General features: G+C 55.4%; 1 protein-coding gene and 1 long non-coding RNA gene across 5 annotated transcripts in view; both read right to left on the bottom strand.

Annotated features, from left to right (window-relative positions):
- GSE1 (Gse1 coiled-coil protein) overlaps positions 1-27864 on the bottom strand; it is a 502305-nt gene that overhangs the window by 357739 nt on the left and 116702 nt on the right. The gene's annotated exons all lie outside the window — the stretch shown is intronic.
- LOC134729320 (uncharacterized) lies at positions 569-8721 on the bottom strand. Its single transcript, XR_010110316.1, has 2 exons — positions 6428-8721; positions 569-1929 (listed from the first exon to the last, which is right to left on the bottom strand). It is a non-coding gene; the product is annotated as an uncharacterized LOC134729320 (long non-coding RNA).

The raw sequence follows: 27864 nt of genomic DNA, 5'->3' as shown, positions 1-27864 counted from the left end.
GCCGTGCTAAGTGGCTTATGCCGGGGCTTATGCCTGGGCTCGGGCCGACTGACAGGCGCTGGATTAACAAAGACACGCTCTGTTCCCAGGCAGGTCATGTGGAAAGCACAGCCGTGACCCCGCCACTTCTCCTTTTTTATTTTTTTGTAAGAAGGGATGTCTGTTCCTGAGCTGGGGCGTGAGGGGGTGGCAAGGGGGCGCCCGCCACTTCGCCAGCTGTAACCACATCAGCTGCTGCGGGCACAATGGATGTTTCTTGGCCGCGTCCACCCTTCACCCGAAACCCCAACCCCAGGCCGCCAGCCGGCCCAGACCCAGGGCTCAGCCTGCCGCTCGGCTCTGCAGCACCGCGACAGCACTGAAAGCCAGCTCACAGACAGCAGCTGAGAATGGATCATTAGCCCCAAATGGCGTCTGCAGAGCAGGGGAGGGGGACAGGTCCTGGCACCGTGGAAGCTGCTCCCGGCCAGATCCGGGGGGGTGGGCCACGTGCCTCGAGGACGCTATTTTGGATGTGCTGAGTTAAATAACATATCATCTCAAAATTAATCTCACCCGGTTCTTCTTATTTATTTATTTATTTATTTATTATTGTTTTAGAGACAGGGTCTGGCTCTGTCGCCCAGGCTAGAGTCCAGTGGTGTGATCATGGCTCATGGCAGCCTCAAACTCCTGGGTTCAAGCGATCCTCCTGCCTCAGCCTCCTGAGGAGCTGGGACCACAGACAGGTGCCACCATGCCTGGCTTTTACATTTTTTGTGGAGATAAGGGTCTCACTATGTTGTCCAGGCTGTTCTCAAACTCCTGGCTTCAAGCGATCCTCTAGTCGGCCTCCCAAAGTGCTGGATTACAGGTGTGAGCCATGGCACCTGGCCTCTGTTTACTTTTTAAATGAGGCTACTGGACCATTTAAAATCCTGTATCCGGCTGGCATTCTGTTTCCTGTGGGCGGCCTGGGTCGAGAGCTTCGCTAGTGCAAAACCGGCTGAGACCAGCAGCTGCAGCAGCCCCTCAGAGCCTGTCAGAAATGCAGAGTCTCAGGCCCCGCCCCATCCTGTGGAACTGAATCCCAATTCCCAGGCCAATTTTGGAGCCTCCACGGCTGTCCTTGTGACCTGTCACTACCTGAATGCAGACCTCCCGTGCATCTGCGCTTCTGAAAAGCCCCATGTCACTCTAGATGGCTTGTCGCTGTCACGTCATCCGAGATAGCACAGTCCCAAGCTGGGAGGAATTTCTCCTGTGGGTCATGGTAGTGGCAAAATTGGATCTGAGAAGGCTGAACTTGACCCGGTCTCTCCAAAATGGCTTTTGCTGCAAACCTCTCTGATTCAGACTGAAAGGAAGGAAACAGCTGTCTTGCAGAATTCGAGAACCATTGACAGAGCGAGAGCCTTCCCCAGGCAATGTGTTTTAAAAATATATGTTCTTCTTTGTGGCTATACACAACATCAAGCCAGGCTTCCCTGTTGAAAATCTTTCTGGGGTCAGTTTTAATAAATAGATGAGAAGGTTTCCTGTTCAGAGTGGATTGCAGGAGCTACGGTGACAGCTCCTTTCAAAGTCCCCGAGGACTTTCTTTTCTGAAGCAGTTTAAAGGAAGCCCTCCGTATTCCTGTTTGTAATCAGTATTGCGCTTTATGGCTTAAAATGCACACTGATGTTCGAGGATTGCCAGGCTCCAAAACAGAAGCTTCTCTGTTTTGATCCAGAGCCTTAAGAAGTGAAAGGCGTTCTCTGCCCTGGCTGTCCCAAAAGGTTCCCTCAGCGTCCTCCCGGAGGCTGGACTCGGGGTCCACAGAATGGTGGGAGTAGTCATCCTTTCCTGTCCCCAGCTCTCGCTCTGAGATTCCAGCTAGGTGGTCTTCAGAGCTGAGGGCTTCCTTTAGATGTCTCTTTGGAATTCAAAGAGAAGAGCAGCTCAGCGTTCTAGGTGAAATACAAGGAAACCGAAATGCAGACACTTACTCGGAGTCTTCTGAAGTTCACGACCAAGTCCCTCCTTTGCCCACAGAACCGCACCTGACCTCCCTCCTGCCTGGTGGAAGCTGTCCACGCTGCCGGCACAGCCCGCGGAGGGAAATAACCAAGCCCGCCCCTGAGGATCTAGAACCCGCTATCAGCTTCACAGCTGAATCCAAATTCCCAAACTCCCAAGTACTGGTGTACAGTGAAGGACTAACTGAATTCACAGAAAGTCTGACCTTTCCCCCGGCTCCTGGGGCGGTGACCTCTAGGCCCTTGAAGAGTCCCGCCTGATGACAGTGTCTTTGTTTACCTGAGGGCTTAGCCACCCTGAACAGCCTATGCTAATGATAAGATTCATGATGGGGCCGTGAACCACAGGGCATCAGCTTGACCTGCGGAGGTGCTGGAGGTTAAGGTCACTCACATGGTGTCAGCCGTGCCCACGTGACCAAGCCCCAGCAAAGACTCTGGACACCCAGGCTGGCGGAGCGTCCCTGGTTGGCAATGCTCTGTGTGTGCCATCACATGCTGTTGTCATGAGGAGTTAACACTGTCCAGGACTCCACGGAGAGGGACAGCTGGAAGCTCTGTGCTGGGAACCCTCCTGGGCTCACCCCATGGGTCCCTCCCCTTGGCTGACTTAAACCTGCATCTGTAATAAACTATAACTGTGAGTGCAGCTTTCGGCTGCCAGTTCTGCGGTTCTTCTAACAAATTACTGAACCTGACCGCTGTCTTGGGGCCTCCTGAGCTGGGCAGGTGTGTCAGAAGTGAAGGTGATCTTATAAGCTGCCTTGGAACGTCGCAGGTGGTTAAACCAGAGAGAACATAGAAAAGAAACAAGAGAAAGCGGTGGCCACTGACAAGGAGCCTCCAGGCCTGACGCGGAGTGTACCTGCCTCTCCACCATGCAAACCATTTGACAACCTCAGGTCAGCAGGTAAACGAGGCCTGAGCTTCCATCCCACCCCACCCCACCCCACCCCCACTATCGGGGGCGGGCAGCCGGCTGCAGCCTGTACGTGTGACCAGAGCACAGAACAACCTCTGCCCAAACTCAGCTGCTGGCCCAGCCTGGTGGACACTTCCCAACCTGCCCTCACCTGCAAGGAGCTTGGGCTGCACCCACACACCTGGGTGGCTTGTGCTGAGCTTGGGCACAGCGCTGGATGTGTCACAGCAGAGCTTGTGCCCCAGTGCATAACAGGAAGGGGACACCCAGGCCTGTATGCTCCTGCCTTTTATGAACAGGTTCAAACCGTTTGGGGCCTCTGAAAGGCCACTCTCCTTTCTGGAAAATGCTCAGCCTAAAAGTCGCTCTGTCAAGTCCACAGCTCCTTCCAATCTGCCTCCGTTTGGCCATACCCAGGGCTGGAGGTGGCCCGCTCTTATTGGCCTCAAATTGCTAGAAACAGCCAGGCATGGTGGCACATGCCTATAGTCCCAGCTACTCAAGAGGCTGAGGTGGGAGGATCGCTTGAACCCAGGAGGTTGAGGCTGCAGTGAGCTATGACTGTACCACTGCACTCCAGCCTGGGTGACAGAGGAGACCCCATTTCTAAAATAATTTTTAAAAAAAGGCTAGAAAGTTATTTCCCCTACTGACTCAAAGCCTTTCTCCTGCAACTCCTACCCACAGTCTGAGGGGAGCCCTTGGCTCTGACCGGAAAAACTCTACTTACTCTCAGCACAACTCACAACCGAAGCAACGACCATGTGACCACGCCCCTGTGATGACGCAGCCCCACTTCCCTCAACTGCCGCTCAGGCACCGTGGCCTCCTGCACTCACGCAGACCTGACCCGCCAGGTCCACATGCCACAGTGTCAACATGACCCAGCCAGCCTCCTTCCTGAGCTAGGAGGATTAGGAAATGAGGCTGGCTAGGAGCACAGCCAGGGCTGGACTGTTCTTTAGGGAAACTGGAGACCAATACATTCTTGGAGGAAGGTTCTCTCTTTCTAGAGCAGGAGTTCCTAACCCTGGCTGCAACCAAATCACCAGGGGAACTTTATTCATTTATTTTTCTATTTTTTGAGACAGGGTCTCACTCTGTCACCCAGACTGGAGTGCAGTGGCACAATCTAGGCTCACTGCAACCTCCACCTCCCAGGCTCAAGTGATTCTCCTGCCTCAGCCTCCTGAGTAGCTAGCATTACAGGCACGCACCACTACCATCCGGCTAATTTTTGTATTTTTAGTAGAGACGGTGTTTCACCATGTTGGCCAGGCTGGTCTCGAACTCCCGGCCTCAAGTGATCCTCTTGCCTTAGCTTCCCAAAGTTCTGGGACTACAAGTGTGAGACACCATGTGCGGTCCACCAGGGGAACTTTAAAAAATACCGATGCTGGGCGGAGTGCAGTGACTCACGCCTGTAATCCCGACACTTTGGGAGGCCAAGGCAGGTGGATCACCTGAGGTCGGGAGTTCAAAATCAGCCTGACCAACATGGGGAAACCCCATTAAAAATACAAAATTAGCCAGGCATGGTGGTGCATGCCTGTAATTACCCAGCTACTCGGGAGGCTGAGGCAGGAGAATTGCTCGAACCCAGGAGGCGGAGGTTGCAGTGAGCTGAGACTGCACCACTGCACTCCAGCCTGGGTGACAGAGCAAGACTCCGTCTCAAAAACAAAACAAACAAACAAACAAAAAACAACAAAAAACTGATGCTGGCTGGGCATGTGGCTCATGCCTGCAATCCAAGCACTTTGGGAGGCTAAGGCAGGGGGATCACTTGGGCCCAGGAGTTCGAGGCTGCAGGGAGCCATGATTGTACCATTGCACTCCAGCCTGGGCAACAGAGACCCCACCTCCAAATAATAATAATCATCATCATCATCCTGATGCCCAGGGTCCATCGTCAGAGATTCTAGCTTCGCGGACTGGAACGAGGCCAGGACATCAGTATTTTGTGGAGAGCTCTCCAGGTGATTCTCAAGTGTAGACCGTGCTCCAGTCACGGGGGTGGGGAACCTGGAGATGGCCCAGGGAGCTGCTTGCCTGGGGCAGAGCCCACCAGGACAAGCTGCAGCCCAGGATGGCATGTGCCCTAGGGGAATGGGAGGGCCTCTCATAAGGAGTTGAGCTGGGCTGGATGGGCTCCTAACAGGATGTGGGCTTGTGTTGGGCGGGCCTGAGAAGGGTGTGGAAGTGGGTCCCACGCTGGGTTGGACAGTCAGGAAGCAGGGGTCACTCAGTGCTGGGCTATCTTCATTTTTTTAAGGGGCTCAGAAGGTTAAAGCAAGGTTAGAGTTGTCACAGGTAAAGGAACAGCAATGAACAACGCTGGTTGAAAGACGGGGACATTGAGTCATTCTGTGGCTGCAGAGTGGCCTGGTCGCTGTCTTATCCCCAGTGAAGTCGAGAGGGCCCTGGCCTGTCTCTGCCATCTTCTGCAGGTGTTATTTATGTTCAGGCAGGAACATCACGGCCCAGCTGCCAACAGGTGGCTTTTCACGTTCTCAGCTGACACCAGGTTTGGTGGTGGACTCAAGGCAAAAGGGATGCCCCCCACCCCCGCCCCCGGCTTGGCAGCTGCCATGCAGCTTTTCAATCTCAAAAGCTCCCCACTTCCCTTTCCTTTCTGAAGCTACACGTTGGGTGCTTCTCCTGGCATGGGAGAGCCTGAGCTCCACAGAGCTGAGGGCACTGCCCCTGGCGGGCGGCTACCCTGCCTCACCCACAATGCCCAGGAGTCAGCTGGGGCCCAGCCCCCACAGAATGCAGGCACCCAGCCCCTCTGCTAGAGAGCCCCGGCCCCACCGAGGGCATCTCCCCTCCTGGCTGTAGCCAGGAGAAGAAAAGGGCAGGAGGTCACTAAAGACACCATGCCAGGAGGCTACTCCCAGCTCTCCACCACGCAGCCGAGTGATCGATCCCTTCCTTTTCCAGGGACTCAGTTTCCCAGCATAAAGCAGGACGGCTGGCTATGTCTCTGGGGCCCGTTTGCTCTGTATTCCCTGGCAATGGGATGCGGCGCAGAAAGGCCACTGGGCAGCGATTCTGTTCCCTAACCATGGAGAGACACACCAGGGACCTCAGGAGGCCAAGGGGCTCTGTCCTGCGGCTTTTTCTGCTGTCTCCTCTTATCTGGGCCTCGCTTCTGGAACCTTCTCCTGCCCTAGACCACTGTGGTCCTGTTCTCATTGTCTCCGCGGTCTTCGCAAGCAGCCCAGAGGCAGGAGGCCGGCAGCCGAGAGCAGCACCAATGGCCGGGGCGTCCCCGGGACAACCCTGGGGGCAGCGGCACTGCCAGGCGACTCCCAGCCTTCTCCCATGCAACCCTCGCAACCCCGCCAGGCCAGGGCCTGTGTTCACCCTCGTTTCACTCGTGAGGAAACTGAGGCAGGGCCAGGCCGCAGCCGCTTTCCCAGGTGCCCCCAGAACTCGGGAGGCGGCGGCCGGTGCCTGTGGCCCCAGCGCCCGGCTCCTGCCCGCACCGCCGTGTTTCCTAACCTGGTCTGCAGCTGGCCAGCTGTGCGGCCTCGGGCAGCCCCGTTTACCTCTCTGTGACTCAGTCTTCCTGTCAACAAAATGGGAGTCACAATAGAATCTGCCACCCTCAGTTGTCGTGAAGGTCCAATGTGCGAGTCCAGCGGCCCCGGGCTCACAGCAAGAGCTCAGCAAGCGGCGGACAGCGGCTGGGGTGCGGCGCCCTCTGGTGGCTGGGAGGGCTTCCTGCAGGAGGAGGGGATGCCCGGCACCGTCAGACCGACAGGTGGGAAACCACAGACCTCCTTTCTGGAAACATCTGGGTCGTGACTCCCCACCGAGGGGTCATAGACCCTCACTTCCAGGGTGTGCCCTGACCTCAGCATGACTGGGGCTGGGGCATATCCTGGAGCCCCAGATATGAACCCAACCAGAGTGACCGCGGCAAGCAGGGCCGTGGGTCCCATGGAAAACTCCGCCTCCGCTTCCCGTTGCTTGGCCACCTGTCCTCAATGCCGGGCACCCCACTAGGCCTCCGGGCTGGGCAACAACGGCCAGAGGGATGGTCACTAAACCCGTTTCCTCGCTCTGGACACATGGCTAAGCAACATTTTCACCCCCTCGCTGCAGGCGGGGGCCACAGGACTGGCTCCAGTCAGCGCAATGTAGGTCGAGGTGACGTCACCACTGTGCCATCCTCTGCTCATCACTAGCAGTGGGGAGGCCGAGGCTCCGGGAAACCGGACCCCGAGTCACCTTGTGGAAGACCCACTGAGCACCCCGTTGGACCCGATTGAAGGAGAATGCGCTTCGGCTGCATCACGCCACTGAAGACGCAGGGCTACTTGTCACAGCCGCTGACCTCACCCACCCTGCCCGGCACACCACACCTCGACAAGGCCAAGGCCAAGAATTGACCTCCTGGAGCTCATCACGTTCTCAGGTTCAGATGCCTGGGCCCCCTACACCAGAATTACCAGGGGTGCTTGTGAAAATGCAGATTCCTGGGCCCAATCAGCTCTTCTGATTCAGAGGCTCTGGGGATGAGGTCCTGCAATCCACATTTTAAACCAGCAGCCCTGGTGATGCTGAGGCATGCGTGCATTTCAGAGCTGTCAGTATCAGTGCAGGAAAGCACAACCTCTCACGCCTGCTGTCCTCCCGAGCCCAGCCCCCTCCCTACTGTCAAGAAGAGCCTTGATAGCAGTACTATTGGTGTGTGTGGCGGGGGGCGGGGGGCGGTATGCTGTGACTCATTTGTGGCTAATGGTCATTCAGTAAACTAGGCCGACAAGAGATTCATTAGGGTCCTTGCTTAACGCAATGACGAATTCATTGAATTCTGCTAAGGTCGCCCCTTAGCAGGTGGGATAAATCGTGGCTGATCTCTGTCAGGATGACTCCGAGTCACCCCGGATTAAATTAATAATGATTAATTGGGGCTCCTGAAAGCTGAACCGCCAAGCGAAGATTAGAGTGTGCGTTCGAGTCCTCTCTCTCTCTCTTTTATTTCCTCGCTCCCTTCCTGGGCTGTGTCTCCTCTCCCCAGGTGACATTCGAAGACGGGAAATTGGACGTGGATGATTTTGAGATCTGGGGTGGCCATTAGCAGCTGTTCAGAGGGCTGCCCTGCAGCTCAGCCGGGGACGGAGGTTTGGAAACAGCCCTGCCTGGAGAGTTCTCTCTGGTTCTCCAGCGCTGTGCCCCATGAGGGTGGACAGGGCCATCTTCCTGGGGCATGGACCTGCTCAGGCTGGTCTGCACCCTGATTTCCAGACAAGGCTTGACTATCAGAACCCAAGGATGCAAGGACAGAATGGGGACAAGGTCACGGGTTCCTGGCTGTGCTCATCTCGTGAGACAAACAGCAGGATCTGACAGCTGGGGCCTCTGGGCCATCTGGAAGGAGGGTGCTCCCTCTTGGGGACTGCTGCCTGTGGGGGTGCCCCTCTGCCCTGCCCTGGGAGGGGACCCAGGGAGACAGGGTCCAGCTTCAAGGGCACAGAGGCAAAGGAAACACAGATGGCAACAGAGCCGAGACGAGGGACAGATGTCCATTAGAAAGCACTGTCCCTGTTTAAAAATCAACCCTGCAGGGAGAGAAGTCTCACATTGGCTCCAGCAACTTTCCTTTGGCGGGATTCTTTCCGGTGCCCATGCAGGGCAGCTTGCCATCCACCAACCGGCAGCCACTGGATTTTATCTCAAGTGTGGCTTGCACAGGTGAGGGCAGGAGCCTGTGTCTGCTGGCAGACTTTTAACAGGAGATCATGTTTCCTGGAAACCTTCCATCATCCCAGGAACCCGCCTCCCAGAGACGACCCACTCCAGGGCCTTCCTCAATCACCCCCATGAATCCGACACGTCTCCCAGTGAAGGCCGCTCCTGCCAGCTGCCTGGGTTCTTAGCAAACATTCACTAAGGGCACCACTTTCCTGGGCCCAAAAGGCTCATAAAATGGAACACGGGCTCGACCTGGGAGGTTTAACCATAAACATGCCTGCAGCGGGCTTGGCAACCGCCCTGACACTGACCACCACGGCGCCATGTGAGGGGAGAGGGAGTGCCCCACCAGGCCTGGGGGTCTGGGGAAAGTTTGGGGCCACTTTAGAGAGCCGGTAGGTGCAACCACAGGGGAATTCTGTGTAGTGGGGGAAGGTGGCCCCTGGAGGAGGGAACACGCTGGACCCTGTGGCCGAATGCTCCCATCCCACACCCCCACTGCATCTCTGCCTATGTCTTCCCCTTCTCCAGCCCCCAGTCCCCACTCCCCCCAAATTCTGGGAGGCAGGATGGCTGGCGGGTTCAAGGTATAGGGCGTGAGTCCAACTACCTAGTGTGTCCCAGTTCAGCCACACGCCTGGTGGGTGGTCGGGGCCAAGTGGCTTCACTCTGTAAATCCTGCCTCACCATCCACACCGCGTGAGACTGGAAGCGGAAGCCGAGAGGCAGGAGGTGAAAATGCCTGATGCAGAGCGGCTGCTCCAAAGTGGAATCCTGGCAGACGAAAGGACACACAAAACGTGGTCGGACCACTCCATGGACTGTTCCTCAGCGAGAGAGGAATGAGGCACTGACACCCCCTGCAACGCGGTAGACCCTGACGACGCTGCTGAGTGAAAGCAGCCAGACACCAAAGGCCGCAGTGTGTGTGAGTCCATTCACATGAAATGTCCAGACAGGCAGCTCCTTAGAGACAGGAAGCGGATGAGTGGTTACAGGATCTGCTGGGAGGAGAACAGGGGCTGACACCGAATGGGTACAGAATTTCTGTTTGGGAAGATGAGAAAGTTTGGGAACTAGATGGCGGTGACAGTTGTACAGCATTGCAAATGTACTCAATGTCGCTGAGGTGTATACTTAAAAATGGCTAACATGGGCCGGGCGCAGTGGCTCACGCCTGTAATCCCAGCACTTTGGGAGGCCGAGGTGGGACGATCACCTGAGGTCAGGAGTTCGAGACCAGTCTGACCAACATAGAGAAACCCCGTCTCTACTAAAAATACAAAAATTAGCCAGGTGTGGTGGCGCACACCTGTAATCCCAGCTACTTGGGAGGCTGAGGCAGGAGAATCACTTGAACCCGGGAGGCAGAGGTTATGGTGAGCTGAGATGGTGCCATTGCACTCCAGCCTGGGGAACAAGAGCAAAACTGTGTCTCAAAAAAAAAAAGCTAACATGGGAAATTGTATGTTATATATGTTTCCACACAATTAAAAAACTTTTTTTGTTTTGTTTTTTTTTTTTTTGAGACAGGGTCTCACTCTGTCACCCAGGCTGGAGTGCAGTGGTGGGATCAGAGCTCACAGAAGCCTCCACCTCCCAGGCTCAAGCGATCCTCCTGCCTCTGCCTCCTGAGTAGCTGTGATTATGTATGCCACCACACTTGGCTAAATTTTTTCTTATTTTTAAAATTTTTTATAGAGACAGAGTCCCACTGTGTTGCCCAGGCTGGTCTTGAACTCCTGGGCTCAAGCAATCTTGCTGCCTTGACCTTCCAAAGTGCTGAGATTATACGTGTGAGCTACCTTGCCTGGCCAAAAAATGCAATTTTTAAGTCTGCAGTTAAAACTGCTTAATTTCTGCAGAGAACGGAGTAGGCAGAGGGCTCAGGTGTGACATGCTGGGCTTGAATCCTCAAAGCAAGAACAAGTTCACTGGAGGCCCAGAGGCAGGCCTGCTAGGGATACGCTCCCTCCGACCTCAGGCAGGTCACTGGCAGAAGTGGGCTTCGTGGCTTCCCTGGATTCCCCTGTGGCCAGGTGAAGGCTGGCAGGGGGGTTGGAGAGGATATAGAGAAGGCAGCCCACGACTCAGAAATCCAGGTCCTGCCCCTGGCTCTGCCACCACTAGCCTGTCACCTGCAGACTGGCCCATTCCTGAATAGACACAGGAATTCCAACATCCCAGATCCAGCACCTGGTGCATTTAGGACCAAGCCCCTTAACAACTCAGGTATTATTTGGCCAGCATGTTGCCTAGACTTGCCAGGACAACCCCAAATGTATTTTCCCCGAAAAAGACAAGACGGTGCAAACATACGGACATGGGATTTGACTGACCTAACACCATGCTGCATGTTCACTGCACATATTCACTGACCAGAGGGCCACGCCCCACAGAGGAACTGGGGTCACGAATGTCAGGAAGCATCCTCACACCTGTCCTCCAGCAGCGAGGATGGACATTCCAGACAGGCAGGCTGGCCTGTGTGCCTACGACTGCAGGTGACTGGGGACAGCCACAGACTGCCTTTGCCAACCAAGGACAAAGCCTGTCCACCAGCACAGACATAAAAACCCATAAACGCCTATGCTCCCCCACACCCACTCCCAAAAGTTCTAGCCCATCTGCAGCGGAGTGCCCCTGCTCTACCTGTGACATTCACAATGCGGTCCCGGCCCAGATTAACATGCAAAGGGCGTGAATCTGTTTCTTTAAAAATATTATGAGGTCTCGGCCAGGTGCAGTGGCTCACGCCTGTAATTCCATCACTTTGGGAGGCCGAGGCAGGTGGATCACTTGAGGTCAGGAGTTCGAGAACAACAGGGCCAACATGGTGAAAGCCCATCTCTAAAAATACAAAAAAATTAGCCAGGCATGGTGGCGCACGCCTGGAATCCCAGCTACTTGGGAGGCCAAAGCAGGAGAATTGCTTGAACCCGGGAGGTGGAGGCTGCAGTGAGCCGAGATCGTGCCACTGCCCTCCAACCTGGGCGAGAGAGAGACTCCATCTCAAAATTAATAATAATAATAATAATAATAATAATAAATAAAATACTAAGAGGTCTCTTGTCAGGGCTATGCAAACAGTGGTGATAGCCCTGCTCAGCGGGTAACTCAGGAAGGTGGCCAGTTTAAGAAGGAGGTGGAGATAAAGCGCTTCTTCTTGGATATGTCAAATTTGCCTCTTGGAGACATCTGGGCAGGGAGGCAGCTAAGGGATGGGGCCAGGCTCTCGGACTCAGAGGGCCCTACACCAACAGCAACATTGCATCACCAGGGAGCTCATCAGAAATACAGAGTCCCAGGCCCCACCCCGCATTGCGGAATTCGAATCCGCTTTTCTAACAAGATCTGGACATGTCCCACGTTGCAGTTTGAGAAGCTCTGGGTGTCCTCCCCTCTCTGGAGAATGGAGATTACAGCCTTTGACATCTTTCCCTCAATGATCTGTTCCAACTGTCTTCACGGAAGGCAATCCTTAATAAGCTGAGCTCAAGATAACTGGCCTGTTTCCCACTCTCATCCCCACATTTCTGCATATGGAACGCAGGGACTGAAATCAAGTTCCACGGCACCCTGAAAATAAGTTCTGCAGGCCACGATGGAGATTTCATATCTCAGCAACAGAGGGAGACAAGGAAATATAAAACTCAAAAGATGAGGGCCAGGTGCAGTGGCTCACGTCTGTAATCCTAGCACTTTGGGAGGCCAAGGTGGGAGGATCCCTTGAGGCCAGGAGTTTGAGATCAGCTGGGCAACAAAGTGAGACCCTGTCTACAAAAAATAAAAAAGAAAAGGAAAATTAGCCAGGCACTTTGGGTGGCATGTGCCTGTGAGCCCAGCTACAAGGGAGGCTGAGACTGGAGGATCACATGAGCCCAAGAGGTGGAGGCTGCAGTGAGCCATGATCACACCACTGCACTCCAGTCTGAGTGACAGAGCAAGACACAATCTCAAAACAAAACAAAACAAAAAAAACACAATAGCTAGACATTCATGACAGGGGCAACCCATCTGACAGGAAGTCATAATTCTTAAACTAAAACTAAAACGTCATCTGGGTTCAGATCAAAGTCTAAGGGATTTACAGATGCTTTGCTTCTCCGGCTAAGAAGGTTCCTCTCTATCTCTGGAGTTCGTCTGCTGCCCCTACCCTTCGGCGAGTCACTTCACTGGTGGGCCTGAGGGAGGCCTCTGGCCCTGTGAGTCCCAGTTTTCAACGCCCACTGACCTGGTGGCCCAGCTTCTGTACAGATGCTCCCAGCAACTCCAGTGCGCCCTCTGGAGGGAGGGAAGAGGAAGCGCCGTCTCCTGACAAAACTGGAGGGTGCCAGCCTGGCTGGGCAGAGGGCGGGCAGCAGGATTCACTGGGATCACTGCACCCACCCATCCTCCCCACTCAATCCCCCTTGCCCCACACTGTTCTGAAGGCTTGGGACTTCCCAAGCCCCATAAGTCACTAAAGATGCAGTCCACACCCAGCAGGCACAGAGTGAGGTCAAAGGAGGAAAGATCGGGCACTGGCCGGGGCAGCGCCGGGGGAGCAGCATGGGCGTGCCGACAGACCCCCTGGGTTCAGACCCCACTCCCGCCCTCACAGACTGCAAGACTCCAGGCAAGCTGTGGACTGGCCCATGCCTCAGTCTCCCCGACTGTTACATGCAGCAAGTGACAGTCCCTTCCTCCCAGGGTCTCTGTAAGAATGGAAGGAGTTAGGACATGAAAGGGAGGGAAGCCAAGGCTCTGAAAGAATCGGTGCACAGTCAGCGTTAGCCCAGGTCGTTTGCACAGAGGAAGAAGTTGAAGGGCGCTCAGAAATGGGTTCATGCTGCACACTTTTTGTTTGTTTGTTTTTGGTTTTTGTTTGTTTGGAGAAGGAATCTTGCTCTATCACTCAGGCTGGAGTGCAGTGGTGCGATCTTGGCTCACTGCAACCTCCACCTCCTGGGCTCAAACGATTCTAGTGCCTCAGCATCCTGAGTAGCTGGGATTACAGGTGTGCACCACCATGTCCAGCTAATTTTTTTTGTATTTTAGCAGAGTCGGGGTTTCACCATGTTGCCCAGGCTGATCTTGAACTCCTGAGCTCAGGCAGTCCACCCAGCTCGGCCTCCCAAAGTGCTGGGATTACAGGTGGGAGCCACTGCACCCGGCCCTTTGTTTTGTTTTAATGAAACTACCTGACCCCGCTTTGTGCCTGGGTGTCCGTGCTCACACATGATGAGCCGTGCGTGGGAGGTGGTTAGAGACTGGCCACAGGGAGGGACGGGCAGTGTTCACATAGGCTGTTCCCTTCCCTAGCGTGCCTTTCATACCTTGTGCAGTTCAGAAATCACCTCCTCTCAGCTCCCACATCCCCCCTCAGCCTTGAAACAGCTTTCATCCCTACATTTCCCAAGCCGGCCTCCTGGTTCTCAGCCTGCAAAGCTGATCCAAACTGGCTCCGAGGAGAGCTGTGGTGCCGGCTTCCTGGATGGGTGCTCGGAAAGGCTGGATTGCAGTGCAGCAGTGACGGTCGCCCTTCCTTTTACAAATAAGGGCCCAGAGCAAGGGGGACCATTAAAGTCCCAAGTTAGGCTGGGTGCGGTGGCTCACACCTGTAGTCCCAGCACTTTGGGAGGCCAAGGTGGGAGGATCACTTGAGCCCAGGAGTTCCAGACCAGCCTGGGCAACACAGAGAGACCCCATCTCTACAAAAAAAAAAAAAAAAAAAGTCACGAATTAGCCAGTTGTCCATGGGAAAAAGGATCGATGTGTGTTTTCTACCAGTGTTGCTGTGATGGTCCTGAATCATGTCCACAAATTCTTTGACAGCCCCAGCAACAGGGGACTCTAATTCTCCTCCCCTTGACTTAGACCAGCACAGGCTCACTCCTGACATCGAGAGTGCAACAGAAGTGACACAGCCCTGTAACTTCCACGGCTAAGTCATAAAAGGCCATGAGGCTTCACACAAGACCTTCTGCATGGACGTGACAGCAGCCGAAAGGTGGAGACAGCCCAAACGGCCATCGGCGGTGGATGGGCAAACAGGACGCGGTCTACGCGCATGGTGGAATAATCACTCAGCCATAAAAGGGCTGATGCGCTGACCCGCGCTGCAGCACGTGTGAACCTTGAAAACTGATTTGTTTGTATTTTTAGTAGAGACAGGGTTTCGCCCCAGGCTGGTCCCGAGTGAGAGAAGCCACAAAGGAGCTTGTACTGCAGGATTCCATTCCCAGGAAATGCCCAGCACAGGCCATCCTCAGGCAGAAGGTGGACTGGTGTGTGCGGAGGCCCTGGGAAGCGGAGCATGGAGTAACCGCTGGGTGAGTGTGGGGTTTCCTTTTGGGGCGATGCTATGCACTGAATATATCTCCCTCAAATTCAGGTTGAAACCCGAACCCTCGAGGTGATGGTATTAGGAGGTGGTGCTTTTAGGAGGTGATTTGGTGGAGAGGTAGCTCCGAACTGTAATCCTAGAACCTTGGGAGGCCTAGACAGGAGGATGGTTTGAGGTGAGACATTCGAGACCAGCCTGGGCAACACAGTGAGACCCCGTCTCTGCAAAAAAGTAAAAAAACAAAAACTAAAAAACCCAAAATACTGTGAACGTACAAAATGTCACTAAACTGTACACTTTCAAATGGTAAATTCTGTTATTAACCTCAATTCACAAGAGATCCCCACCCCTTCTCTCTTTGGACTTGCACCTTGGGGTCCCTGGACTTCTGTGCAAGGATCCCAATTACCCTGAAGCACCCGTGCTGGAGAGATCATGGAGAGACTGGGGTTTTGGTGGGGCGGGGGGAGGGAGGGGGGAGAGAGAGAAAGAGAGAGACAGAGAGAGAGAGAGAGAGAGAGAGAGTGAGAGGCATGCTGGCAAGATCCAGGAAGGCTGAATGTGACCCCAGCCTGTAACCCTGAAATTCAGCTCCACACTGTTGAGAAACTGTCAGGCACCAATATGAGGCAAAAGAACAGCCTGGGCAGCATCTGTAATAGCAGAACCTGGAACCAACCTCCCTCCATCGATGGAACACGAACAAACAAATGTCACCCATGGAACACCACGCAGCTGGGACAAGGGCCAGCAGGGCCTGCACGAGTCACTCAGAGTAAAACTCACACTTTAAGCGCAGACTCCAGAGGGTACAGGTTCCACGTGACCATTTATCCAGGGTTTACAAACAGGCAAAACAAAACCAGAGGTGGACTCTGACTGGAGCCATATGCCCTGAAAGTCTAAAGGAAGCATCAGGTTTTCAAGAGTGGGCTGCTCTGGGGTGGAGGGAAGGAGGCAGAGGGGACCCCGGGGGTCTCGTCTGCAGCTGAAGAGATGCCAGCTGGAACAGGCCACCTGGTTTGGCTGTTGCGGGGAGCCAGGCTGTGCTCTGGAGTCTTTGCCGGTGTTTTCTCATTTCACCAGCAGCCGGGGAGGAGGCATCACTGCTGCCATCCCCATTGCACAGAGGGCGCCTGGAAGCATTGGGAGGCATCGTGCTGGGTTGGCATTGCTCCCGAGACTTCAGGTCCACCACAGACTCAGCACGTGACCTCCTTTGGAAAGTGGGTCTTTGAGATGTAATTATGACCAGATGAGGTCATGCTCGGTTAAGGTGGGCCCCCATCCAAAGACCGGTGTCCTCCGTAGAAGGCCGCGTGAAGACACACAGAGAAGGTCACATGATGGCAGAGGCAGCGATCACAGCGATGAAGTTCAGCGATCGGAGAGATGGCTTCTAGGAGCCAAGGAACCCCAAGGACTGTGGGCAATGCCAGAAACTGGAAGAAAGGCCCGGACAGATTCCCACTCTAGCTCCAGCAGAAGGAAGCCGTCCCGCTGACACCCTGATTCCGGACTTCAGGTCTCCAGAACTGTGAGAGAACACATTTCTACTGTTTCAAGCTACTTTAAAAAAAATTTTTTTTTTGAAATGGAATCTCACTCACTCTATCCCCTGGGCTGGAATGCAGGGACTCAATCTCAGCTCACTGTAACCTCCACCTCCCGGGTTCAAGCGATTCTCCTGCCTCAGCCTCCCGAGTTGCTGGGATTACGGGCACACACCACCACGCCCAGCTGATTTTTGTATTTTTAGCAGGGACAGGGTTTCGCCATGTTGACCAGGCTGGTCTCAAACTCCTGAGTTCAAGTGATGCACCCGCCTCGGCCTCCCAGAGTGCTGGGATTATAGGTGTGAGCCACCATGCCAGGCCAAGCCACCACTTTTGTGGTGATTTGTTACAGGACACTAACAGGACACGGGACACTACCACAGGCTTGTCACTCATCCAATCACTAACAGAAAAAGTACAGCGATGGGGGGACAAAAGCCGATCCGTGACTCTCAGGTGCTGGGCTGGGGAGAGAGGCCTGACCATGGGGGCTCGGCGGAACACTGCGGAGAGGGGGAGGTGTTCAGCATCACGATGGCGGTGGTGATGGCCACACAACTGTACACGCTTGTCAAAACTCTTCAAAACAGACACTTAAAACATCTGGCTTGTATTGTATGTATAATATTCCTCCATAAAGCCAATAAAAAAATAAAGCAATTTAATTTGCGTGCACACTCAGCTATTCATCACAAGAGGTAATGTCTAGCATTGTCCCTGTTTCACAGACGATGGAATGTTCTGGGACCACACAGAGGTGACGGGTGTGCACTGTCGTGAATGTGTGAAATGCCCCTGAACTGTACACTTACCAGTGGTTCATTCTGGCCGGGCACAGTGGCTCACACCTGTAATCCCAGCACTTTGGGAGGTCGAGGCAGGTGGATCACCTGAGGTCACGAGTTTGAGACCAGCCTGGCCAATATGTCGAAACCCCATCTCTAAAAATACAAAAATTAGGCCAGGCACAGTGGCTCAGGCCTGTAATCCCAGCACTTTGGGGGGCCGAGGCAGGTGGATCACAATGTCACAAGATCGAGACCATCCTGGCCAACATGGTGAAACCCCATCTCTACTAAAAATACAAAAATTAGCTGGACGTCGTGGCACGCGCTTGTAATCCCAGCTACTCGGGAGGCTGAGGCAGGAGAATCGCTTGAACCCGGGAGGCGGAGGTTGCAGTGAGCCAAGATCGCGCCACTGCACTCCAGCCTGTTGACAGAGCAAGACTCTGTCTCAAAAAACAAAAAAAACCAAAAATTAGCTGGGCATGGTGGCGTGCACCTGTAGTCCTCGCTACTAGAGAGGCTGAGGTATGAGAATTGCTTGAACCCAGGAGGCGGAGGTTGCAGTGAGCCAAGACTGCGCCACTGCACTCCAGCCTGGGTGACAGTGAGACCCTGTCTCAAAAAAAAAAAAAAAAAAAAAAAAGTTCATTCTTTTGTGTGAATTTCACCTTCAATTACAACAAATTAATCAAAGCCCAGAGAGGTTAAGCAATGTGCCCAAAGCTGCACAGCAAGTAGCTGGGAATATGGGGGGCGGCACCTCCCATGCTGAGGGTGGATTTCCTGATCACCTCTCTGCCTCCTTTACGGGGCTCCCAGGGTCAAGGGCAGGGCTGCCTTATTTCTATGTAAGTCCCCATAGCCTGACCCGGTCAACCCAAAGCCGGCTCTAATAAAAGCAGGAGGGAAATAAGGGCCCTTTGTGGTGAGAGGGACGAGTGTTTTGTGCTGGCGGGGGGATGGGGAGGAAGGCAGACAACCAGGAGGTTATGGGCCCCACGGAGAGGCCTGGGAGGTGGCCTCTGGCCTCTGGGCCTCTGCCCCCAGCCTGACCTTCACCCCTAACCCCCACAGGGTGAGGGCAGTGTAGGGAGGGTCTCCCCGGGGTCAGGGGCCCAGCTGGGCTCTGTCAGCAGCTGCGGCGGGCCGGGCGGAAAAGGGCGGGGATGAGGCCCAGCCTCGTTACCAGGCGGTGGCCACACACTGCGCCCAAGCCGTGGCCCTGAGCCCTGTGGGGAAGTCTGCCCTGCCAGGGCCGACAGCCCTTTATTCGACCCCATGGGACACCAGAGCTCACGCGGGGGCCGGGGAAGGAGGCTGGGGAGGGTGGCGTCCCCTCCAAGGGTGGTAGCAGGTCCAGTGGAAGAGAAGGATCCAGAAAATGCTGCTGGATTCAGGAAGGAAAAAATCCAGCACAAGCCAGATGGGCACAAAGGCACCCTTCTGCAGAGCGGGCTGCCCAGGAGGGCTGGTGCCACCCTTGGGACAGGGAGGAGGAGGGTGAGGAGGGACGCCTGGCTCCTACTCAAGCTCTGAGCAGGCTCAAGGTGATCAGGAGACCTCAGCTGGGATCTGCAGCCTGGTGTCCAGCTCTGCTGAGAGACCCTGGGTGAGGGACATACCCACTACATGCCTCAGTTTCCCCTTCTGTAAAATGGGGATAATGACAGTGCCAACCTCCCAGGGCTGCTGTAAGGATTCCATGAAATGCTGGATGTCACATGTGTGGACAGTGTCTGCCTGAATCAGGCTTTGCTGTTCTCGTGATTATTCCAGGCCTGCAGCCCCCTCCCACGTCTGTCTGCTACGGCTCTGACACTGAGAACGGGCACTTCCCTGCTCCCTGCTCGGGGACCCGGCAGACACTCCCCAACTGCTTGCTCTCAGGGGAGGCTGGGTGGGGCTCCCACACTGGCCTGCTCAGGGACAAGGGGACTGCACGAGCTGGTGAGGCTGAGGAGCAGGAGAGAATGCAGGACATGGCACTGGCCGGCCATCTGGTCAGCATGACAAGGTGAAACAACTCAGAATCTACTGGACAGCTCGTGGGTGGCCATCTCCTATCTTTGTGTGTCTCGGTGACAACAAAGGCTCTATGAAGAGTTAGTTATTATTACAGATTATTACAAACAGGGGTGTATGTTGGAAAAAGGTGCTCCCTTGCTCCAGAACACCTGGCATGGTGTGTGCTGTGTGGTCTGGATTTTGGTCTGCGTCCTTGGTCCTTGGGCAGTGTGTAATCTGCACAACTGCACGGGGCAGCTGTGGAATGAACACACAGAAGGCCAAGCAAGTGACGGAGGGTTTAAGGCATGCTCCTTGCCCCCTAGAGGCCTAGTGTCTATCGAGGTTGCAGAAAGAGAACTGCTTACATGTCATTTGATGGGATCAGTACCCAATGGAACGGAGCTCACTGGAGGTCATGGGGAGGGATCCTTGAAGGCTGCCGCACTCCAGGTTGGGGGCCTGGGGGTGACGTGGACATGGCCTTGTGATGAGAAGACGGCAGGGGCCCGGGTCTGCTGAGGCAGGGCAGGCCTGTGCAGGGAAGTGCGGGCGGGGCCTTGGCCAGGGGCAGGAAGGCTGCCCTCAGGAGTGCCACAAAGGGGACGACCCTTCCCACGCAGGGAAGTGACTGACTGTCCAATAACTGGCATCCAAACCACTTCTCCCCTTCAACAAAGAAAACCCAAGCGGCGACTCTGGGAGGGGAAGAGGCGTCGTCTCACTTCCCCGCTGGGTTCTGCACCCAAGACCTCTGCTCCCCGGCCTTCTTAACACCCACCTGCCCCCATCACCCGCAAGGACATGCACCAGGGAGCTGGAAGTCAGGCATGGGACAGCAGAGTGGGGAGTGGAGTCAGCTGAGCCCCCCGCTCTGGGGGATGCTGGGCGCCTTCCACAGAGCCTTGGGGCCCTCAGCCATCCCAAGGGGAAGGGAGACCTCCACAGTCAGCAGCGTGGCCTGCGCTCCCCTCATCCCTCCTTGGCACCCCCAGGTTGCCATCCTCCCCTCTCCAAAGTTCTAGGTGGCTCCTGAGGATGATGGACCCCCCTCTCCAGGCAAAGCTGTGCAGGCCTTGGCTTGGAGGCAGCCTTTACCCCAAACCTTCAGTGGCTCCCCACTGCCCACAGCTACTTTCCACCAACAGTGAGCCCCCAGCCCATCTCCCTCAGCTCCTCCACACACAGCTCCTGCCCAGCCAGGCCCCCAGGGCTCTGTGTGCCTTCCTCTCTCTAAACACCCTTTCTTCAGGCCCAAAGATAAAGAACGAAGCCAAGGAGGCCGAGTGGCTTCCCTGTCACTCACACAGCTTTTCGGGTAGGAATCAATCAAGCTAGACGCAGACATCTCCTGCCTGCTGGGGCCGCAGGCTCAAGGCCACCGTGCTGCGGTTCTGGGGAAGCCAACCAGGTTCTAGCTGCCCTCGGGGATCATCGTGCACGGTTTCTATCACCTCATAGTGCCCTTTTCAATCATCCACCACATTCTCATGACAGTGGCATTTTGATGAGCACCGGGCAGGTGCTGGAAGCCTTCATAAGGACCACATAACTCTCCCATTTTACAGATGAGGAAACCAAGGCTGAGAAAAAGTAAAGGTCTTGCCCAAGGTACACAGTAACCCAGTGGCAGGATCAGCACCAGAACCTGGTCTTCTGTGCCCACGTGCAGCACACTGCCACCAGGCTAGCCTGGCATGACACAGGTGGGACCCCAGGTGACATGGAACCTCCCAGTTCATGCTGAGACCCTTGGCACCCAAGACATACCCCCAGGTTTAGCCAGCACTGGTGATGCCTCCCACCAGCCCCTGGGCCCACATAGAGATGCGGGCGGCTGAGCAAAGCACTGCTCTTCACCTATCCACCTGCCCACCAATCCCTTCTGTCCCATGTCTCCCTGGCTTCTGTTTCAGGGGGCTGATGGCGGGGCAAGCCCAGCCTCCCTGCACCCCCAGCCTCAGCTCTCCGCGGCACTTCCTTTTGGCAGCCTCTGCTGTGTCTGTGAAAGGCCGTGTGGGCTGCAGCCCGCCCGATGGGAACCCTGGGGCCTGGCTTCTGCTGCAAGTGTTCAGAGGCAGTTATTTCTGCATGAGGACTTGGAACGGAAATGAACGTGGCCAAGCTCGGCGCCCTTCCTGCAAAGTGCCCCTCAGGGAACCGCCGCTCTGAGCTTTCCTGCACATGTATGTGGGGAGATCTGACGGATGGGCGACCCGGGGGAACCTGCTCCCTCCTCCCGAGCCTCTCCATCTTTGCCCAGGCGAATCCCCTGGCAGCTGTCACAGCTCACCCTGCAGGGCTGGCTAAGCGGCAGGATGGCCCAGTGGGTGGGGGTCTGGGCTCCCACCCAGGGCCCCTCCTCCTGCTGCTGCTTTCTTTGAGTGGGAGCTCTAGAGAGATCAGCAAGGCTCTGTGGGCCAGGAGTGGACAAAGAAGCTTCTGCAATGACTTGTGGGAAGGACAGTGGACAGCCTGCCCCTGCCTGCCATGGTTCCAGCAGCAGAAACAGGTGCTGGGTGCCCTGGGGTGCTTCTAGCCCTGGTGGCTGGATGTGCCTGGGACTGATGCTGCCCAGGTTTGAATCCTAGCTTTGTTGCTTCTTAGCTGTGTGACCTTGGGCAAGTTACCTGCACTCTCTGGGCCCCAACTTCCTCTTCTGTACTCTGGGCACAGTCATGGCCCCCACCGCCCAGGACAGGGCTGAGGCACTGGATGAGACAACCCTTGTCAAGTATGGGGAACAGCACCTGATGCTGCTCCAGTGTCCAAGAAGCGCCAGCGGCTAACGCCGGTCCAGAGCTCAGCAAGTACCAGCCAACAACCGTCAGAATTGCACACCTCAGTCTCCCATCTCCTCTCATTCCCCATTGCCAGTGGCAGACGACGAGGACAACTGGCTCCCACGGGAGAGCTGAGAAGGAGGTAGAGGCTTCCGTATTCCTGGTGGATGGGTGCATCACAAGTGGCTCCCAGCACCCACGGGAACCTCCAGCCAGCAGGCTTGGAGTCTACTGCCTCTCAGCAGTGGGGTCTTGGGCACTGGTCCGACCTCTCTGGGCCTCAGGTCTTCATCAGGCAAACAGGGACATCAGCCCCTCTTGGGAGAAGGCGTCAGGAGGGCTCACAAAGAAAATGTGCCAGATGCAGAGCCTGGCCCCAGCGCAGCTCCCGGGCAGGGTCTGGCTTCTTCCAATCCCCATCTGCAGACCCCAGAGTGTCTGCCCTCCAGGCTGCACTCAAGCCTCTCTGTGTTTCTTCTTGGAGGCTGCTCTGGGAGATGGTTTTGGGGTCACCCAAAAGAAGGGGACTCATTACTTGACATTTGCCCCTTGGCATCATCTGCCCCTTGGCTTTGCCCCACGCGGAACCCACAGCCTGATCCTTAGCAGAGTCAGAGACAAACCACGGCTGGCCATTCTCAGAAATCCAGTCCCCTCTCACGCCCTTGAACATGGGCTCCCGAATGTGACCGTGGAAGGAGAAGAGACCCGAGGCCTGTGAGTGCAGGTGAGGCCACCAGACTAGGAGCCAAGCTGTGTCGGAGCAGGGGGGTGGGGAACAGCGGTGTTTGTGTTGTCAGAATTGTGTGATTATCTAATAATTCATTTTGTCCTCTCAAAGTAACATGCTGGCTTTCCTTCTTTCCTCTGCCTGGAGGACCCTGTCCTCTTCCAACAGACAGAGGCTCATCAGGGCATATGTCAAAGGACACCTCTTCCAGGAAGCCTTCCTGGATTGGCAGTCCCCATAAAGACTATTGCTGCTCCCACAGCACCACTGCCCTCATCATCCAGGGTCAGGGAGCCCATCCGCCCCTTCACAGGACTGGGAGTCCCCCTCCCCCACCTCCAGTAGGACACGGACTTCTCTTTCATCTTCCTCTGAAGTCAGAAAGCCTAAGTCACCGGGCGCAGTGGCCCACGCCTGTAATTCCAGCACTTTGAGAGGTGAGGGCGGGCAGATCATGAGGTCGGGAGATCGAGACCAGCCTGGTCAACATGATGAAACCCTGCCTCTACTAAAATACAAAAGATTAGCCAGGCATGGTGGCACGTACCAGTAATCCCAGCTACTTGAGAGGCTGAGGCAGGGGAATCGCTTGAACCCGGGAGGCGGAGGTTGCAGTGAGCTGAGATAGCGCCACTGCACTCCAGCCTGGCAACAGAGCAAAACTCCATCTCAAAATAATAATAATAATAATAATAAATAAAAATAAAAAAGCCTAAGTCTAATCAGCGTCATGCTGTTTCCAGCTCCCTCGCATACAAATGTGTTCACTAACCACTACCCTAGATTACAATGGGGGTTGTTACAATGGGATTTTAGAAGGGAACGGTTCTAATGGCCAGAATTGATTCTTAAAGTTCTCTATCCCTTTCCCATCACTTACCCACACCCCATCTCATCAGCTCTGGTGATTTGCTTAGGTCACGCATTCTTGTTCTCATGCTGTAGCTAAGGCAACTGAGGCCGAGGGACAGGAGCTGGTTTCCCCAAGGTTCCCCGGCATCCAGCAGCAGAGCTGCGGTTAAACCCAGGAGGTTCAAGGTCACCTGCTGCGCCCCAGCCTGGGTGCTTGTTAAAAAATGCAAATTCCTGGGCTCCAGCCAGATCTAATGAATCTGAATTCCAAAGAGAGGTCAGGCACACACATGCTCAGAAGCTCTACCAGGGGTTTCTTTCTGAGTGAAACCGTGGTTTTCATCCCCGCCCCAACATGAAGGAGCCCCCCAGCCTGTGAGCCAGAGGCTGAACCAGTTGAGGGACAAAGACCAGCCCGGCCTGGGTTCCTCATCGGGCGACTGCCCCAGGACCTTGCCATGTCCTTCACCAGCAAACGTGAGTTGCCTACTCTACCCCGTCCTCTGCACCCTCCTGTATCCCACCACCACCCCGTTGCTTACCCTAAGCCCCTAAGCCAGGCTGCAGACAGTCCAGCTCCATGGTTCTCAAAGTGTGGTCTGTGGCCCAGCACATTGGCCTTCCCTGGGAGCCAGTGAGAATGCAGAGTCCTAGGCCTCATCCCAGACCTGCAGAATGGGAAACGGCATTTCCACAAGGCTCCCAGAGGGTTCACACACATTGGTTTGAGAGGCCTGGCACCACATATGTGTTACTTAGGGGACACGAAGCAAGGCCTGGACACGAGTGTGTCAGGGGCAGGGGAGCTGAGCTGGACACGGGTGGCCACAGTACAGGTGAGTCCTTGCGGGGCAGCTGCTTCTTTCACTGACAAAGCCAGCCTCTCGGGCCTGGGAAAAAACCCCAGCATTGGAGGGGAGGCCAGTGGCGGGAGGATGAACTCACAAGAGCCTCTGGGACTGCAGGGGGGACTCCAGGGACCCTCCCATGTAGCAGGTCAGGCCTGTTTGTATATGAGCTTTGCAAGCAGCAGGGGTCAAGGTGACACCCTGCCGGAAACTCAGGGCTGTGCCAAAGATTATTTGAAGATAAAATGAACCTTGAGCCCAGGATCTGATCATTCAGAGGTAGGTGGTGAGAGCTGCTGCCCCACAGACCTGGCAGGTGGAGGTGAGGAAGGTGGCTGAGGCTGAGGAGAGCCCGACACCATTGTTTTCTCGCTGACCTCCCCTCCCTGCAGTGTCCTAGTGCTACGCACACCATTTCTCAGGCCCATAGAGCCCAGGCTGGGCCTCCCGTCTCAGTTGGCAAAGAGGGGACTGAATTTTACCCCCACTCCCTCTCTCTCAGGGTGGGTGCCTCCTGCAGATGCTGACAGCTCCACCCTCCCCACCTCCAAGATTTGCTGGGGCTGAAATGCCCCCACCCCCAGATTCCAATGATCCAGCACAAATGCCGCCTCTCCCAGGAAGCCTGCCTGGACCCCATGTGAGTTTTGCTTCTTCCTCTATGCACCCCGGCCCCCAGGACAGAATAGACTGCATCCTGACCTCTGCTGTCCTCAGTGGCAGGGATGTCTCCCCACAGAAGGGAGGCTCCTTCAGATCACAAGCTTCTTTGAAACTTTTCTGACCCCAGCTGGGCATGGCACTGCCACACACAGCGGGCTCTCAACAGGTTGTCACATTCCACCTCCCCAGTGCCCCCATGGGTCAGCCCAGGCTAAGAGGCAGCTCTGCTTCCAATTAACTGCACCGCCCTGGGCAGGTGGCTTCTATGCCCTGGGTCTCTTTGCCCATCTGCCCAGGTTGGCTGTATTGTCCTACGAGTTCCTCCAGCTCTGGCACCCCAGAGTGAGTTCAGGGTCAGTGCCTCTCTAATTATTTTTTAAATGTCAAAGTGCGTAGGGGGGCTGAGAGTACTTATTTCTTTTCTTTTCTTTTTTTTTGGGGGGGGGTCAGATTCTTGCTCTGTCACCCAGGCTGGAGTGCAATGGCGTGATCTCGGCTCACTGCAACCTCCGCCTCCCGGGGTCAAGCGACTCTCCTGCCTCAGCCTCCTGAGTAGCTGGGACTACAGGTGCACGCCACCACATCAAGCTAATTTTTATATTTTTAGTAGAGATAAGGTTTCATCATGTTGGCCAGGCTGGCCTCGAACTCCTAACCTCAGGTGATCCGCCTACCTCGGCCTCCCAAAGTGCTGGGATTACAGGCGTGAGCCACCGTGCCCGGCCAATAGCGCTTATTTCATGATGAACTCCATTTCCTCCTTCCACAGATACTTCCATGCCTACTGTGCGCAGGCATTATTCTGGGTCCTAGGGATGCCGCTGTGAACAAAACAGACCAGCCATGGAGCTCCTGCGGCTCCTTTAGGCTTCAGCAGGGGTGAGGGCAGGAGACAGGAGGCACAAGGCCAGTAAGTAACTCACCAGCCAGTGCTGGTAACACATGCCAAGGAGGAAAATGGCATCGGGGGGTGGGGTCGGGACTGTCAAGTCTGGGGCTGGAGTTTTAGAAAGGGTGGTTAGGGAAGACCCCACAGAGAAAGTGACCAATACGGAAAGGCCGAAGGAAGCGAGGGAGGAGCCGTGTGGAAATCAGGAGGAAAGCAGTCCAGGCAGAGGGGGCAGCAGGTACAAAGGCCCCGGGGCAGCGGCGTGGCTGGTGCAATCAAGGAACAGCAAGAAGGCCAGCAGGGGCAGAACAGATCGGGTGCGTGGAGGAGATGAAGTCAGAGGCGGGGATGTGGGTGGATCATTACTGCCTTGTCAGTCACCGTAGGGACATGCACGGCTGTTTCACTTTGAGGTCTTCCATGAGGTCCCACAAAACCCTGGGGTGGCTGGTGCAGGGGGATGGGCAGGCAGCAAGTCCCCCACTCCCCAGCTTGCTCCAGCCCCATGCGTCAGCCCGAAAGGCCACCCTGGGAGCTCAGGCCTCCAAGCCTCACCAAGTGGTGCACGTCTTGCACAATTTCCAGGAGCCAGATCTGACAGAGCCATCTGTCTCGAACAGACCCCGGCACTCGCCTCCAGCTGGCCTCGTGCATGAGCCAGAGTTCTCAGTGACACGGCAGAACACTCATCTGCCGCCGCCAGCTCAGTCCCCGTCCCCCGAGACATGCAGGGAGGCCAGAGGCGCTGGAGAAACAAGAGTCCAGCTGTGGCGGGCGGCACCCGGGGCGGGCAGAGTGACCCGCTGGAGCCCGCGGCCCCCGGCGCTTTCCAGGGTGGAAACACATTTTGCAAAGGCTTCTCTTCCACCAGAGCTGCTTCCGACCGGGCCCTAGTCCGCGGAGCCCATACTATGGGGCAACGAAAAAAACTGCGTTTTCTCACTATTTTGTTTTTAATCCCTACACAGGGAAGAAAACATCCCACTCGCTGATCATACGAACTCGTCTGACTTTAAACTTCCCAAGTGATACCAGAGCAGATGTTCAAACAGCCCCCATATCTTTCATCTTTCAAAAAAAAAAAAAAAATCCCAACCCAATCTGAAGCTGTTGGGCAATTGGACTAATAGATGCGTAAACCGCAGCGCCAAATAATTTCTGGCAAGCCCAAGAGCTGCCCACGATGATTGTTGCAGCTCCGACCGGCCTACTCTTAATTTATTTTAACAGCCCTCAGCCCTCCGGGCCAGCCGCACTACAATAACCTATTGTTAACATGGAAGTCTCCCGATGTGGGAACGGACATTTGGAAGACCATCTTTTGAACGGACACCAGGCTCACCAAGTCCTTGATTCAGTAACACGGACTGCGGCAGCAATTTGAGGGGAGATGAGGCACCAGCCGGGCACAAAGACACAGACACCCCCTTTTTATTTGTCAGAGCTGAGTTGTCATACACTCCCTCGAATAAATGTTCCCATCTGGAATGAGTCACTTGGCAAGGACACGGAGAGCCTTTGCCAGCCCGTGGGCCGACCCGCCTGAACCCCGTATTGGAAAATATCAAGTGGCCACTGTGTCCTCCTCCCGCTAACATGCTCGGAGCACGGGGCCCTTTGCTGGCACTTGTTCATTACCGCCCAGTCTGCTGACCTCCTGGCTGAGCAAGAGGCACACATGCGCCCTGGGCTGTAAACTCAGCAGCTCGGGACGGGGGAGGGGCTGCAGGCCAGATGAGGGGACATCCCGCCCCGTGCCAGGCCCAGACACCAGCCCCTCCATCTTTTCTGGGGGAC

The sequence above is a fragment of the Pan paniscus genome, chromosome 18 (assembly GCF_029289425.2).
Source record: "Pan paniscus chromosome 18, NHGRI_mPanPan1-v2.0_pri, whole genome shotgun sequence".
Taxonomy (NCBI): Eukaryota; Metazoa; Chordata; class Mammalia; order Primates; family Hominidae; genus Pan; species Pan paniscus.
Note: the sequence above shows the minus strand (reverse complement) of the source record. Positions and strands in the feature narration are given on the sequence as shown.